Source organism: Pseudorasbora parva, chromosome 1, assembly GCF_024679245.1.
Source record: "Pseudorasbora parva isolate DD20220531a chromosome 1, ASM2467924v1, whole genome shotgun sequence".
Classification (NCBI taxonomy): domain Eukaryota; kingdom Metazoa; phylum Chordata; class Actinopteri; order Cypriniformes; family Gobionidae; genus Pseudorasbora; species Pseudorasbora parva.
The window spans coordinates 18,309,026-18,324,067 of record NC_090172.1 but is presented as its reverse complement, the minus strand read 5'-3'; the positions used below and the strand labels follow the sequence as shown (position 1 = coordinate 18,324,067).

At 46.1% G+C, this 15,042-nt stretch overlaps 1 protein-coding gene across 1 annotated transcript in view; it reads left to right on the top strand.

The window, feature by feature from the left end:
• etnppl (ethanolamine-phosphate phospho-lyase) overlaps positions 1-15,042 on the top strand; it is a 101,697-nt gene that overhangs the window by 13,117 nt on the left and 73,538 nt on the right. The window lies entirely within an intron of this gene.

Here is a 15,042-nt window from a genome sequence, read left to right as displayed (position 1 = left end):
AACTTTTTTGTACAGTTCTGGCAGTGCAGTTTCGGAAAAATACTTGCGTGATGGAAGAGAGTACCTCGGCTCTAAATGTTCCAGTAGGCGACGGAAGCCCTCATCTTCAACAACGGACATTGAGCATCTAAAACAATGAATTCGACTACTTTCTGTGTAATTGCCGTTGCTTTCAAGCTTTCCATCGGAAACTTTTCGCGTCGTTGAAATGCATCTTGCAAAGTTTGCTGCTGAGGTGTATTGTCCACTCCTTTCGTTTTGCTAAGCTGCATGAATTCAGCGTGCTCCTTAGCATGGTGTTTTTGTATGTGCTTTATTAAATTGGTAGTATTGTACTTTGCAGTATTACCACCTCCCCTCGATACATTTACTTTGCATACATTGCAAACAGCCGACGAACTAGTTGGCGTGGCAAGCGTGAAATACCTCCACACAGCCGACTCTCTGGCTCGCTCCATTGCTGGCTTTAGCATGCGACACACGTGAAGCTGACGAATGACGTAGGTTCTGCTGCGACAAAAAAAAAAAAAATCACCTGGATCGGCCCGTGGATCTGTTATTTTTTCCGATCCCCGATCCAGTTATTTTGTCAGTATCGCGGCCGATATCCGATTCTAATATCGGATCGGTGCACCCCTATTCCGGACTGATGATGTACCCAAGAAATGATGACTGATGGAACTCACATTTCTCGGCCTTGGCATAGAGCTGATGATTAATCAGACGCTGCAGTACCCTGCGGACCTGTTGAACATGTTCCACCATGGTGTCTGAGTAGATCAGTATGTCATCGATGTACACCACCAAGCACTGATTGAGCATGTCTCTGAAGATGTCGTTGATGAAGGATTGGAACACTGAAGGACTATTGGACAGCCCAAAGGGCATGACAATATACTCAAAGTGCCCGTTGCTTGTGGAGAAGGCTGTCTTCCACTCGTCCCCCTCCCGGATACGAATGAGATTGTAGGTGGAGCGGAGATCGAGCTTGGTGAAGTATCGTGCAGTTCTCAACTGTTCTAGAGCCGCTGGGACCAGAGGTAGTGGGTATCTGAATTTAACTGTAATATAATTAAGGCCACGATAGTCAATGCAAGGTCTCAGACCTCCATCCTTCTTTCCCACGAAGAAGAAGCCGGCTGCAGCCGGTGACTAGGATGGTCGAATGAAACCCTTTGCTAGCTCTTCCTTGATATAGTCTTTCATGGCTTGATCCTCAGGCTCAGAAAGTGGAAAGATGCGTCCTCTAGGTGGCATGGTTCCTGGCAGGAGATCTATGGCACAGTCATTGTTGCGATGCGGTGGGAGTTGTGATGCTTTGGACTTACTGAAAGCCTCGATGAGATCGGCATACTCCAGTGGGACTCCTGGAATGGGGTTTACGGTGTTAATCAGGGCCATGGCTTTGCTGGGTTGTGGTTGCATTGAGCGTAGACATTTGACATGGCAGGTGACGCGCCAACGGGTGATCTGTTTTTCTTGCCAGGATATCTGCGGGTCGTGTTCTTGAAGCCATGGGAAGCCCAGAATGACCGGGTTGTGTGGAGAATGAATGACGTAGAGACGGATGAGTTCGGAGTGAAGAACGCCCACTTGGAGCTTGAGTTCGGTAGTGGTGTATTGCACATGACCAGACCCCAGAGGTCGCCCATCTAGCACTGCCACTGACAAGGGAGAGTTACAGGGGGTTAGAGGAATGCCATATTGCCGTGCCAGCTCTTCAACAATGAAATTGCCTGCGGCCCCAGAATCGACTAATGCTTTGGTGTGTATCATCTTAAGCCCTATTCGGACTGGATTAGATTAACATTGGGACGTGGGGGTAAAGTAATTATTACCAGAGGTTCTCAGTGATTTTAGTCCCGTCTGAATGTGCCATCTCGGTTATCATTACGGACAATGTCAGTGAAGATTACAGAAACTTTTACCTTCTGGAAAAAGGTCTGGAAAAATGACCTCGGTAATACTAATCCCGTTCGAATAGACCCGCTGTAAAAATGCATGGTAAAATTCCATAATTTCCTTTTTAAAAGTTTTAAAAAAGTGCATTTTGCGAGCTTGGAGGCGCTTGAAGCATTCGGGTAGTTGTAGGTGGAGGGAAAACTCTGTGGCAAACGTCCAGTATTTTCCGCATATCATTTAAAGCAAAAAAAAGATCAAGCTCTTAAGATCAAAGCACTTATTAGAGGCACAACACTTATTTTAGCTCTAGGAAAGTGTCTATTACCAACACAATCCAATCAGAATTGTTAGACTGTACCTAACTGTTTATTAAAAACACATATATAGCCTGAGACGGAGTTCAGACTGGCTTTAATGTTGTGTTTGCTCACGTGATTACAGCAACGTCATACGCACATGACGACACAGAGCTTACTGTGGTGCGTAAAGTGAGGTTCTCCTCCCACTTTTGCTAGTTTTACTAAGATGTCTTATCCCATGCGAATTGGTCATTAATATTACAGACGTCCTGAGGTAAAATTACTTTACCCCCACGTCCCCAGGTTAATCTAATCCTGTCTGAATAGGGCTTTAGTCTCATATGTCAAGGTAATAGGTAGATCAAAATAGTTGTTCTGAGAGATGGCAGAAATCAGTAAACTCACCCTTCGGGCTTGTGTCTGTGGAGGTCGGCTCGGGTAGTCGGCTTTAAAGTGTCCAACGAGACCACAATACAGACAGAGGTGATTATTGACGCGGTGATCCCGCTCCTCCGTGGATAGGTGAGAGTTTCTGACCTGCATGGGTTTCTCGTTATTGGTTGATGGACCATTAAATTGGGAATTTCCTGGACATCGGCATGAACGAATGAGATTGTCGATGCGGATAGGCAGCTCGATTAACTGATCTAGGGTTTTATCTTCGTCCCTGCAAGCGAGTTCTGACTGTAGTTCATAGTTAAGACCCTGGCGAAACAAAGCTTTCAACGTGTCATCCACCCATATGGTTTGTGCTGCCAGTGTGCGGAAGTTGAGAGCGAATTCCACAGCTGTACTGTTCCCTTGATGTAATGCACACAATTGCTCCCCCGCGCTCCATCCTCCTTCTTCAGAAGGCTCGAAAACAGTGCGTAAGCGTTGAATGAAGTGAGAGTACATGACTTGTTCTAAGGCTTGATTATCCCAGACCGCCGTTGCCCACGCGAGTGCTTTGCCCGTGAGAAGTGAACACATCAAGGAAATCTTGCCAGCATCAGTAGAGTAAAGAGAGGGCTGTTGGGCTAAAAACATTGAACATTGCATGAGAAAGCCCTTACATTTAGATGGGGTGCCATCAAACTTCTCAGGAAACGGCAGGTGAGGGTTGCTTATTATCGTGTTCACATGTGTTGGCGGTACTACCTCATTAGGCTGCAGCACTGAGGTGTTGGAGACCACTGGGATTTGATGAAGTTTCTGGATTGCCTTTACCAGTTCCCCCATCATGTTGGTCAAATAACTAAGTTGCTGTTGGTGGATCAGTGGAGGTCGGCTGGTGTTTGTGGTGAGTTGGTTTGTTTGTGCTGTTAGCTCATGGGAGAAGTGCATAGGAACCGCTGGATCTTTAGGTGGCGAAGTCTTCTGTTACAGGGACTCAGGCAGATTGGGATCCATGTGCAGTTTATTAAAATAATACAAACTCACAGTCCAAGCAGGCGTGGGTCGATAAACCAGGGCATACAGGAATATCAGAGACAGGGCATCAATCGTGGTCATAACAGGCAAATGGTTAGGGCATGTAGCAAACAGGCAAGAATCAGAGTCCAGGCAAACAAAGATCAAGGGCAGGCAGAACAGGGTCGTAAACAGTAATCCAAAGCAGAGTCAAACACAGGCAGGAATAAACACGGAATAATGCTCAGAAATGTAGCTGGGGCAAACAAGACTTTGAAATGAATGTGTGTGTGAGCAGAGTTAAAGTAGGCATGATGATTATGAACAGGTGTGCAATAATCAGTCCAGAGTAAGGGGGTATTGGAAATGAAGTCCGATATGAGGTTAGTACTCTGGGGAGTTCGACCTCTGGTGGCCAACGGTGGAATCTTCACCGGCGTTTGTGACAGTCATCAATTATTGACAACACTTTCATTGCAAACCCTAATGTTGTCTTTACTTAAAGCTGCAGTCCGTAGTTTTTCCTCTTTGTCGCCATCTCTGTTCGAAAACTGCAATTGGAGTTATTTGCGGAATTATCAACTCTATGTGAGTAGTGCCCCGGTCAGCACAGCACAGAGGAATCAAATGTCCAGCTGTCAGGAGAAGCGCTGTCAGTCACCCGGTGTGGATACTGTCATTCACAGTCACAGAGTTTACTGTTTGAAAGTATGACCGACATAAGAATGTCATCTGAACAAGTAAGTAGCTCATCCTCTTTTGTTCTGACCAACTAAGGAGAAAAAAGCATTGCAATACATCGCAATGATTAATCTAACGATCGTTTATCATATCATGTCAAACTGCAAATTATACTTTTTCAAACTGTTAATGTTATCAGGATTGCATGCCTACATTTAATGTATATTAGGGCTACCTGTAGTACAGTTTCCATTTCTGTGCAGTCTAATTTCTAATCATCATATACCAACACATTATTGTGGAACAGAGGTGAAGCTCCCTCTCATAGCAAGCACAAAATAACTGATGTTACCATAATGCACATAGCAAAACGAGAAAGGCACAACAAAGAAAACTCCTTAACTGCATGAATTTAGCGAACAGGTGTGCTACTGTTACATAGCCTAATGCAACCATTGAAATGTCTTACCTGTTCAGCAGAAAAAAAGCTGAAAAACCCTTCAAAACACGAAGTTCACGCCACCTTTAATTATCCTTGTTTTGGCATCGCCCGGGTGAAGACTCTTTTTTTTCACTCCGAAGTCTGAAGACTTTTGCACTTTACAATGAATGAATCTCCAGTTGTCAATGGTGACTGTCATTTGAACCTTTTTGGATCCGCCATCAAATTGATAAGTTTTATTATATCAAGGGGTGTGAGAAAAGGCTATCTCCTCTTCCAACATCCTCACATGCGATAGCCTGCTTACCGGGACTCCTTCGTTATGTGTACAGATGTGACCTAAAGACGCAAACTTGAATTTCCCGGGGAAATCCACCAGTACCACTGGAATTAAAAATATTAACACAAGCTTACTGCTGTAAATTGAACTACGGTAAGCAGATAGTTTTGAACACTGGCTGGTTATGTACTTGCTCAAAAATTTATTTTGGATAATTTTTAACCCAAAAAAGTATAACTTATTAACCTACAAAATACATAAACTTAAGATTTCAAGTTGAATGAACTCAAAATTAATTAAAATAGCTCACTCTGGTCTTGATTTGATGTGATTGGCCATGCCAGGAGTTCTGTCTGGCAACAAGAACTAGAATAGTTGTGAAATATTTAAAAAATAGCCATGAGATTCTTTACTCTTGTTGTAATTGAACAATTTATTTAATTTTTTGTGCACAAAATGTTTAAATCTATGGCATTAGTTAGACATACACAGACATCAAGAATCCGTGTATGAATCTCTACAATGGTGAAAATGAAAAAAAAAGATCTACTCTGAACATAAAACAAGCTACAAAAACATCAGACCAAAACAGCAAAAGTAAAAGCAAATAGTAAGTTATAGCAAATAGCAAAATTCAGATGCAAAATTTTCTTCATGCCGCAATGCATGTTGAAGTTTTGATTGGTTGTACCCAGCATGATGTACTGAACTTCTGGTGTACCCAGTTTGGTGAACTTAACAATTTAAGTACAGGTAAGCACCAAGTTAAGTGAACTTAAATAAACAAGTTTTGGGAGACTCCATTACTCAATTGAACTGAGTGAATCAACTTATTAGGTTCATTGTTGAAGTGACGTAAAAGTGAGATATATATATATATATATATATATATATATATATATATATATATATATATATATATATATATATATATATATATATATATATATATATAGTCTTGTTCAAAATAATAGCAGTACAATGTGACTAACCAGAATAATCAAGGTTTTTAGTATATTTTTTATTGCTACGTGGCAAACAAGTTACCAGTAGGTTCAGTAGATTGTCAGAAAACAAACAAGACCCAGCATTCATGATATGCACGCTCTTAAGGCTGTGCAATTGGGCAATTAGTTGAAAGGTGTGTGTTCAAAAAAATAGCAGTGTCTACCTTTGACTGTACAAACTCAAAACTATTTTGTACAAACCTTTTTTTTCTGGGATTTTTTTCTGTGTTGTGATTTAGCAATCCTGTGAATCACTAAACTAATATTTAGTTGTATGACCACAGTTTTTTAAAACTGCTTGACATCTGTGTGGCATGGAGTCAACCAACTTGTGGCACCTCTCAGCTGTTATTCCACTCCATGATTCTTTAACAACATTCCACAATTCATTCACATTTCTTGGTTTTGCTTCAGAAACAGCATTTTGATATCACCCCACAAGTTCTCAATTGGATTAAGGTCTGGAGATTGGGCTGGCCACTCCATAACATTAATTTTGTTGGTTTGGAACCAAGACTTTGCCCGTTTACTAGTGTGTTTTGGGTCATTGTCTTGTTGAAACAACCGTTTCAAGGGCATGTCCTCTTCAGCATAGGGCAACATGACCTCTTCAAGTATTTTAACATATGCAAACTGATCCATGATCCCTGGTATGCGATAAATAGGCCCAACACCATAGTAGGAGAAACATGCCCAAATCATGATGCTTGCACCTCCATGCGTCACTGTCTTCACTGTGTACTGTGGCTTGAATTCAGAGTTTGGGGGTCGTCTCACAAACTGCCTGTGGCCCTTGGACCCAAAAAGAACAATTTTACTCTCATCAGTCCACAAAATGTTCCTCCATTTCTCTTTAGGCCAGTTGATGTGTTCTTTGGCAAATTGTAACCTCTTCTGCACATGCCTTTTTTTTAACAGAGGGACTTTGCGGGGGATTCTTGAAAATAGATTAGCTTCACACAGACGTCTTCTAACTGTCACAGTACTTACAGGTAACTCCAGACTGTCTTTGATCATCCTGGAGGTGATCATTGGCTGAGCCTTTGCCATTCTGGTTATTCTTCTATCCATTTTGATGGTTGTCTTCCGTTTTCTTCCATGTCTCTCTGGTTTTGCTCTCCATTTTAAGGCATTGGAGATCATTTTAGCTGAACAGCCTATCATTTTTTGCACCTCTTTATAGGTTTTCCCCTCTCTAATCAACTTTTTAATTAACTTTTTAATTTAACTTTTTAAAGTACGCTGTTCTTCTGAACAATGTCTTGAACGACTCATTTTCCTCAGCTTTCAAATGCATGTTCAACAAGTGTTTGCTTCATCCTTAAATAGGAGACACCTGATTCACACCTGTTTCTTCACAAAATTGATGACCTCAGTGATTGAATGCCACACTGCTATTTTTTTGAACACACCCCTTTCAACTAATTCAACTAATTGCCCAATTGCACAGCCTTAAGAGCGTGCATATCATGAATGCTGGGTCTCATTTGTTTTCTGAGAATCTACTGAACCTACTGGTAACTTGTTTGCCACGTTGCAATAAAAATATATACGAAAAACCTTGATTATTCTGGTTAGTCACATTGTACTGCTATTATTTTGAATATATATATGGGCCCTGTCCCAAATGGCACACTTCATGTGCACTTTCGGTCTTGTGGACTTGCAATGGCCATTGCGTGCGCGTGTCCATTAAGTCCACAAGATTGTGGGGTGTCCCATTCGTCATTTAAAGGTTCTTCACCCGTTCTTTGCGTGTTTTCGAAGCTTTGATTATGTTTACAGTGTGCAATATAGCATGAGTTCATGTTTCGCGTGTAAAAAAAAAAAACAGTATTTTTTCACACAATTTACTTATCTGTACAGCGCTGTTTTCTCTGTCCTAAAAATGGCCTGATGATTTTCTTGTTCTATGAAATCCCTCCTTCAGAAACACGTAATGAGTTCTGATTGGGGTAGCGCTTCCTGTGTTGTGATTGGACAGCAGCTTAGCGCACTTTGCCTGGAAAAGTCCCGCCTCTTACCATAACAGGGAGACGCAAGCGCTGAATGGATGCGCGCTCTTCTCCATGTGAAGCAACAAGACCACGCCCCCTATTTTGCGTGTACTTGTGGGCGGAGGGTTAGTCAACAAACGGTTCTAGTGACGTCATTCAAGCAAGGAAGTGCAGGGGTGTAGTCCAAACCGGCCGTTCGCTGTAGGCTTTGAAAGGGAACTTCTGTTAAATAAAATATCTCGTTTGGCATTGAACTTTGAGCTTTATAATTTTACAGGTATTATTTATGCTCTAACAGCAACATTTCACACTAACTTAAGTTTGAAAGATGGAATCGCGAAGAACAGGACCTTGAAGCTTAAAGAAGGGTGCTCGTGAGTGCCCCCTTTGCGGCTGCTGTGTGCCCTCGATGCACACTTCAGCTGAGCCCTCAAGTTTGCGAGCTACGCAGAGGACTTCTACCTGGCAGGCAAAGCGGCATTACATTTTGAAAGTGCGGACTCAGAGGAAGACCGTGAGGGTTTAGGGTGCCATTTGGGACAGGGCCATCATTTCACTTGATTCAATTCCTCCATCCTCGCGTCTTTTCCTTGTGTCCTTCCCTCGCATCCTGAAGGGGCGGAGCTAAGGTGTGAGGAAAGTAAGCTAGAAAAGGAAATGAGGATACAGAAATAAGAATTGGGAAGCACCAAATGATTTATCTCACATCCACCTGCAATTTTTTTAATTTTTTTATTACTTGGCCTGCCCAATCGGTGGATAAGCGCAAACTGTACATAAGTGATATGTGCGTTCTTCAAATATCAAGTCAAGAGTGAAAATTAAAACCCCCAGGACTCGGGATAGGCCTGCGTTTTTTTCTTATCAGTGGAATAATTTACCTCAGAAAAAGCAGTTTATTTCTAAGAGTAATTATGATTGTATGGTAATTTTTATACTGTTAGTGTCCGTCCATATTAAGCAATCCTGCTGCAACACAAAATGTAATAGACGCGTCACGCAACTGTTTAGACAAGATTTATTTGGCCTGTTTTGGACATATTAGTTCCCTTTCGGGGAACTCGAGCTGCGTCGAAACGCTGTGAGAACGCCTCTGCGTTAATGCGTCGTGAAGCGCCTGTAGAACCATTCCATCGGAAAAAAGATCGATCGTCGGCGTGATGACGTCATCGACCGGAAGCTATAAAGCGTCCGTGAAAACAAACGGGAACTAGCTTCTGAGCCTTCAGCAAGCGATCTGTGTGAACCTGTCTGTCTATTTGGTGTTTTTGTCTGTCTATATCAGAGATTTTCCACCCTTTTGTTAAATATTTCAGTATATATTAACAAACAAAGAGAAAAATAAAATAGATAGAGTGAATATGGCGAGTGAAAGCAGTTACAAGAGGTGTGTTCATCCCTGCCCACGCTACATCACGAGCGGGGATACACACTCTCTTTGTGTAGCCTGCTTGGGAGCGCAGCATGCCCAGGCAGCCCTCGAGGGGGCTGCTTGCGAGCACTGTGAGCGATTGCCATTGAGAACGCTGCGCTCCCGCCGGGCACTCTTCGAGGAGGGTGCCTCGGCTCGTGTTCCCCGCGGCTCTGGTCCCGCTGCCGCCGAGGCGGAGCGAAGGCTGCAGTCGTGGGGATCACAATTGGATGTTGCAGAGGGGTTAGAGACGGGCGCTGCCTTATCTCTGCCCTCACCTGCTCCATCCAGCGGCTCTTCTCGGGGCATGGAAGCACGCATGGCGGTTTCTTCCCCCCCGAGAGAGTCGCCGGTGCTTCATCTGTCCAGCTCTGAGGAGGTGGACGTTGAAAGCATCGAGACTGAAGACTCGCCACTTCAGTCCCCGGCTAGTGAGGAGCTAGTTGAGGTTCTGACGCGAGCAGTGGCCAGATTAAACATCGACTGGCCCACTGAAAGATCTGAGGCAGGAAGAAAGCGTCATAGCAAGCTAGACGAACGATTCCTGCCATCTCGCGCTTCAGAGCCTCAGCGGCGGGGCCTGCCGTTCTTCTATGACTTGCACACCGAGGTGGCAAGATCATGGAAGAGACCGGCATCATATCGTGTGTTCAGCCCGCAGACCTCGGTCTACAGCAACATCAGCGGGCTGAAACAGTATGGTTATGGGGCGATGCCAAAGGTGGAAGAGACGCTTGCGAGCCATCTCTCGCCTTCCTCGGCATCGTCCCTTAAGGCCCCGACTTTACCCACCAGACCTTTAAAAACAACGTCGGCGCTGGTGGGTAAAGCGTACTCGGCAGCGGGTCAGGCGGCTGCATGCCTGCACACGATGGCTATCGTGCAGGCATATCAGGCTGACCTACTGAGGGATCTGGATGGTAGTGATGTTGTGGGGGGAGATATTGTCACTGAGTTAAGAACTTCAGCGGATTTAGCTCTCCGGGCCACCAAGGAGACGGCCAGATGTGTTGGCCGCTCCATGGCAGCATTGGTGGCCACGGAGAGACACCTATGGTTGAACCCCACAGACATCAAGGAGAGGGAGAAAGCCTTTCTGCTTGATGCGCCGCTTTCTCCTGGAGGCCTCTTCGGTGACACAGTCCACACTGTCACCGAGAGGTTCCAGGAGTCGAAAAAGCAAGCTGCGGCGCTCAAGCAGTTCCTCCCTCTCCGGGTCCAGGTCCCTGGGGCTGCTGCTGACACCAAGCAGCCCAAACCGAGTACGAGCTCCTCACATCGGGCTCAGCAAAAGCAGAGCGTCGCTGCCCGAGCTCCCCCTCAGCGCGGGGACGAGGGGCGGCGCTCTCAGACGAGACCTTCGAGGGGCAGGGCTGATCTGCGGACAGTCCTGATTGCCAAGAAGGCCTCGTCGAAGCGTTCCTGACGCCAGAAGCGTCAGGACGCTGAGGGTGGTTCCCCCCGTAGGGAAACGGTGTTTACCCCTGCCAACGGTACCCGTTTCCCTACGGCACCCTCGGGGGGCCGCGCTGCCAACCCCGCCGCAATGCCGGGGCGCAGTCGGTCTCCCCGGGCCACCCGAGGGTGGTCCGCACCCCCTTCGGGGGGCCCCCGAGCAGTCAAGTCAGTTGTTCCCTGCCGGTCCGCCGCTTCAGGGCACTGTGCTTGTTGCTCAAAATACACCAGAGGCCAGCCTCGAGAGGCTGGTTCCCTTAGTAGATTTTCTAGACGAGTGGAAACGTCTATCAAATATATCTCATTGGGTCCTGCAGATAATAGAAAAGGGGTACGCCATTCAATTCAGAAGTCGGCCACCTCCTTTCTGCGGTGTCCTACCTACAGAGGTGGGCCCGGAGCAGGCTCTGGTAATGGCACAGGAAGTAGAGACACTCCTGCAAAAAGGGGCTATAGAGAGGGTTCCCCCTCCCAGCAGGGAGTCTGGCTTTTACAGCCGTTACTTCATCGTGCCGAAGAAGGATGGGGGCTTACGCCCGATATTAGATCTGCGGCTATTGAATCGCTCGGTGGCCAAGCTCAAATTCAAGATGCTTACACTCAGACAGATTGTATCGCAGATCAAGTCGGAGGATTGGTTTGTCACCATAGACCTCAAAGATGCGTATTTTCATGTCTCCATCCTTCCACATCACAGGAAGTTCCTGAGGTTTGCCTTCGGGGGAGAGGCATACCAATATCGTGTACTTCCCTTCGGTCTAGCACTGTCACCCCGCACGTTCACCAAGTGTGTGGATGCAGCTCTGGCGCCGCTGCGTCTGCAGGGCATCCGCATTCTGAACTATATCGACGACTGGCTGATTCTAGCGAATACAGAGCAGATGGCGGTTCAGCATCGAGATGCTGTTCTCGCCCAAATGTCGAAACTGGGGATGAGGCTGAACGCCAAGAAGAGTGTGCTTTCTCCGGCTCAGAGAACCACTTTTCTAGGTGTGAACTGGGACTCTGTAATTATGCGGGCGCAATTATCGCCAACACGCATCGCCAACACTCAAAACAAAAGGGTTCTCCCCGAGGGGAAATCCGCTCCGCACGATCAAAGTCACGCGGCGATGCCTACGTGCTCTGGTCATGTGGAAAAACCCGGGGTTTTTATCTCAGGGTCCCGTGTTGGGGGCTCATGTTCGTCGCGTAACGCTAACGACAGATGCCTCTCTAACGGGCTGGGGGGCGACCATGAGTGGTCGCTCGTCCCAGGGTCTATGGCAGGAACATCAGCGGCACTGGCACATAAATCGGCTAGAGATGCTCGCAGTGTTTCTTGCATTGAAACAGTTCCTGCCCGACCTCAAGGGCCACCACATACTAGTCAGGACAGACAACACGTCCGTGGTCGCCTATATAAATCACCAGGGGGGTCTGAGGTCTCGTCCATTGGACAAATTGGCACATCGGATCCTCCTGTGGGCCCAAGGGAAATTGCTGTCAATCAGGGCAGTATATATCCCGGGGGCCCTGAATCAGGAAGCAGACAGCCTGTCGAGACAGGGGCCGAGGCCCGGGGAATGGAGACTCCACCCAGAGGTGGTGGAGCTCCTTTGGAAGGTTTATGGGAAAGCAGAAATAGACCTATTTGCTTCGGCGGAGAATTCCCACTGCCCGCAGTGGTTTTCTCTGACCCATCCGGCCCCGCTGGGGCTGGATGCCATGGTACAGGAGTGGCCGAGGCTGCCTCTGTACGCCTTCCCCCCGATTGTCCTGCTTCCAGGAGTTCTGGAGAGGGTACGCCGGGACGGGGCCTAGGTACTTCTAGTGGCTCCGAACTGGCCGACCCGAGTATGGTTTTCGGACCTGATATCTCTCCTGGAAGGCTCTCCGATGGAGATTCCGACCAGGAGGGATCTACTCTCTCAGGCGGGCGGGAGATTCCTGCACCCACGCCCGGAGATGTGGAAACTGTGGGCCTGGCCTCTGAGGGGGCTAGGCTCATAGAGGAAGGTCTCTCGGCCGAGGTCGTAGAGACCATCCTACACTCCAGAGCTCCGTCCACAAGGAAGCTGTACGCTTTGAAATGGAGACTTTTCTCAGCATGGTGCAGAGAACGCCAGTGGGACCCAGTTAACTGCCCGGTTGGTACAGTGCTGGAGTTTCTGCAGGCAAGGTTCTCGGCAGGGTTGACCCCCTCCACAATAAAGGTGTACGTGGCGGCCTTGGGTGCCTTCCACGTCCCTTTCGGTGGAGTGTCTTTGGGAAGACACCCTTTAATTACACGCTTCCTTCGTGGCACTTTAAGGTTGAGGCCGGCTATGCACTCGAGGGTCCCAGCATGGGACTTGGCCATTGTTCTGAGGGGCTTGTCCGGACCACCGTTCGAACCTCTGGAGGAGGTTTCGGACAAGTTCCTCACCCTAAAAACCATCTTTCTGTTGGCTATTTCGTCTCTTAAAAGAATAGGAGATATTCAGTCCCTGTCGGTAGGGCCCTCATGCTTAGAGTTTGCGCCGGGGATGGTGAAAGCATTTCTGCATCCCAGGCCGGGTTATGTCCCCAAGGTTCCTACGAGCACACGGGGCCCCATCACTCTACAAGCCTTCTGTCCTCCTCCGTTTAAGACGTCAGACCAGGAAAGGTTAAATCTGCTGTGTCCTGTGAGGGCACTGGATACATATGTCCACAGAGCTGCCCTGTGGAGGAAATCTGAGCAATTATTTGTCTGTTTCGGACCCCCTAAGAAGGGGGCTCCAGTATCCAAGCAGAGGATGAGCAAGTGGGTGGTCGAGGCCATCTCACTTGCTTATGAAGCGGCCGGGCAGCCGTCTCCTCTGGCTGTCCGGGCGCATTCAACCAGGGGTATGGCTGCTTCAAAAGCACTCTTGTCGGGGGCTTCCCTCCACGATATCTGCAACGCGGCCGGATGGTCGTCTCCGTTAACCTTCGTCAGGTTCTATGAATTAGACCTGGCATCTACAGTTGGGGCACAGGTACTCTCGTAACCGTGTGCGCTTCGGCTTCACACATACGAGACACTTGGTCCTATGGCGATGTGGGTATAAGCGTTCTCACAGCGTTTCGACGCAGCTCGAGTTCCCCGAAAGGGAACGTCTCAGGTTACGTATGTAACCCTAGTTCCCTGAGGGAACGAGACGCTGCGTCGCTCTGCCATACTCCCCGGCGTGTCCCTGATCACTTACTTCAGGCTTTATCAGAAGTTAGTTCCTGTTTGTTTTCACGGACGCTTTATAGCTTCCGGTCGATGACGTCATCACGCCGACGATCGATCTTTTTTCCGATGGAATGGTTCTACAGGTGCTTCACGACGCATTAACGCAGAGGCGTTCTCACAGCGTTTCGACGCAGCGTCTCGTTCCCTCAGGGAACTAGGGTTACATACGTAACCTGAGACGTTAGTGTTTATTATAAAATATCAATAAAGCTTTTGTTTGCAAATGTCTGCTCAGATGCTATAAATATAGGACCTACTGGTCAAGTGTATTTTGTTTCATACTGATATGAATTTGTATATTTCGTTTTGTATAAATTCTATCTTAATTTAAATCAATATTTTTAATATATTTGTTTCTTATTTAATAAGCAAATATAGCAGACAATATAGCCTTAGCCCTGCCGCATGTCTCATTAATAAACTGAAACTGAAAATTACTGTGTAAATGACTGGGATCTAATTGTGCATTATGTTGTTTTCAATTCCAAATATTTTACTTATAACATTCATCATTAACAATTAATCAGTTATTTGTATTTACTAAATAAAAAGTTGTGTTCGATGTCACAATATTAGGCCTGTGTTTTAGCATGAGACTCCTTTCAAAAACATTAAAAAATAGTACACTGAAAAAATGCTCTTCTTTTTGTTTTGTTTAGACTAAATACCTAAAAATTCTTAAATCAAGATGTATTTATTAGATAATTAAAATGACATAAGATATTTGTTCTTGTTTTGTTGAAAATGAATTAAAATGAAGTGAGTTTTGCTTAAAACAAGCTACATTTTCTGCCAATGGGGTAAGAAAAATAAGCTTATTTCTAATGGAAAACTTGTTTCTGTCCCAAAGTGAAATAAGATTCATTTTCGTCCCCCATTGGCAGATCATTTTGCTGGTTTTAAGATTAGATTAGTTTAGATTTTTAGAAAACAAGAACAAATATTATCTAGTA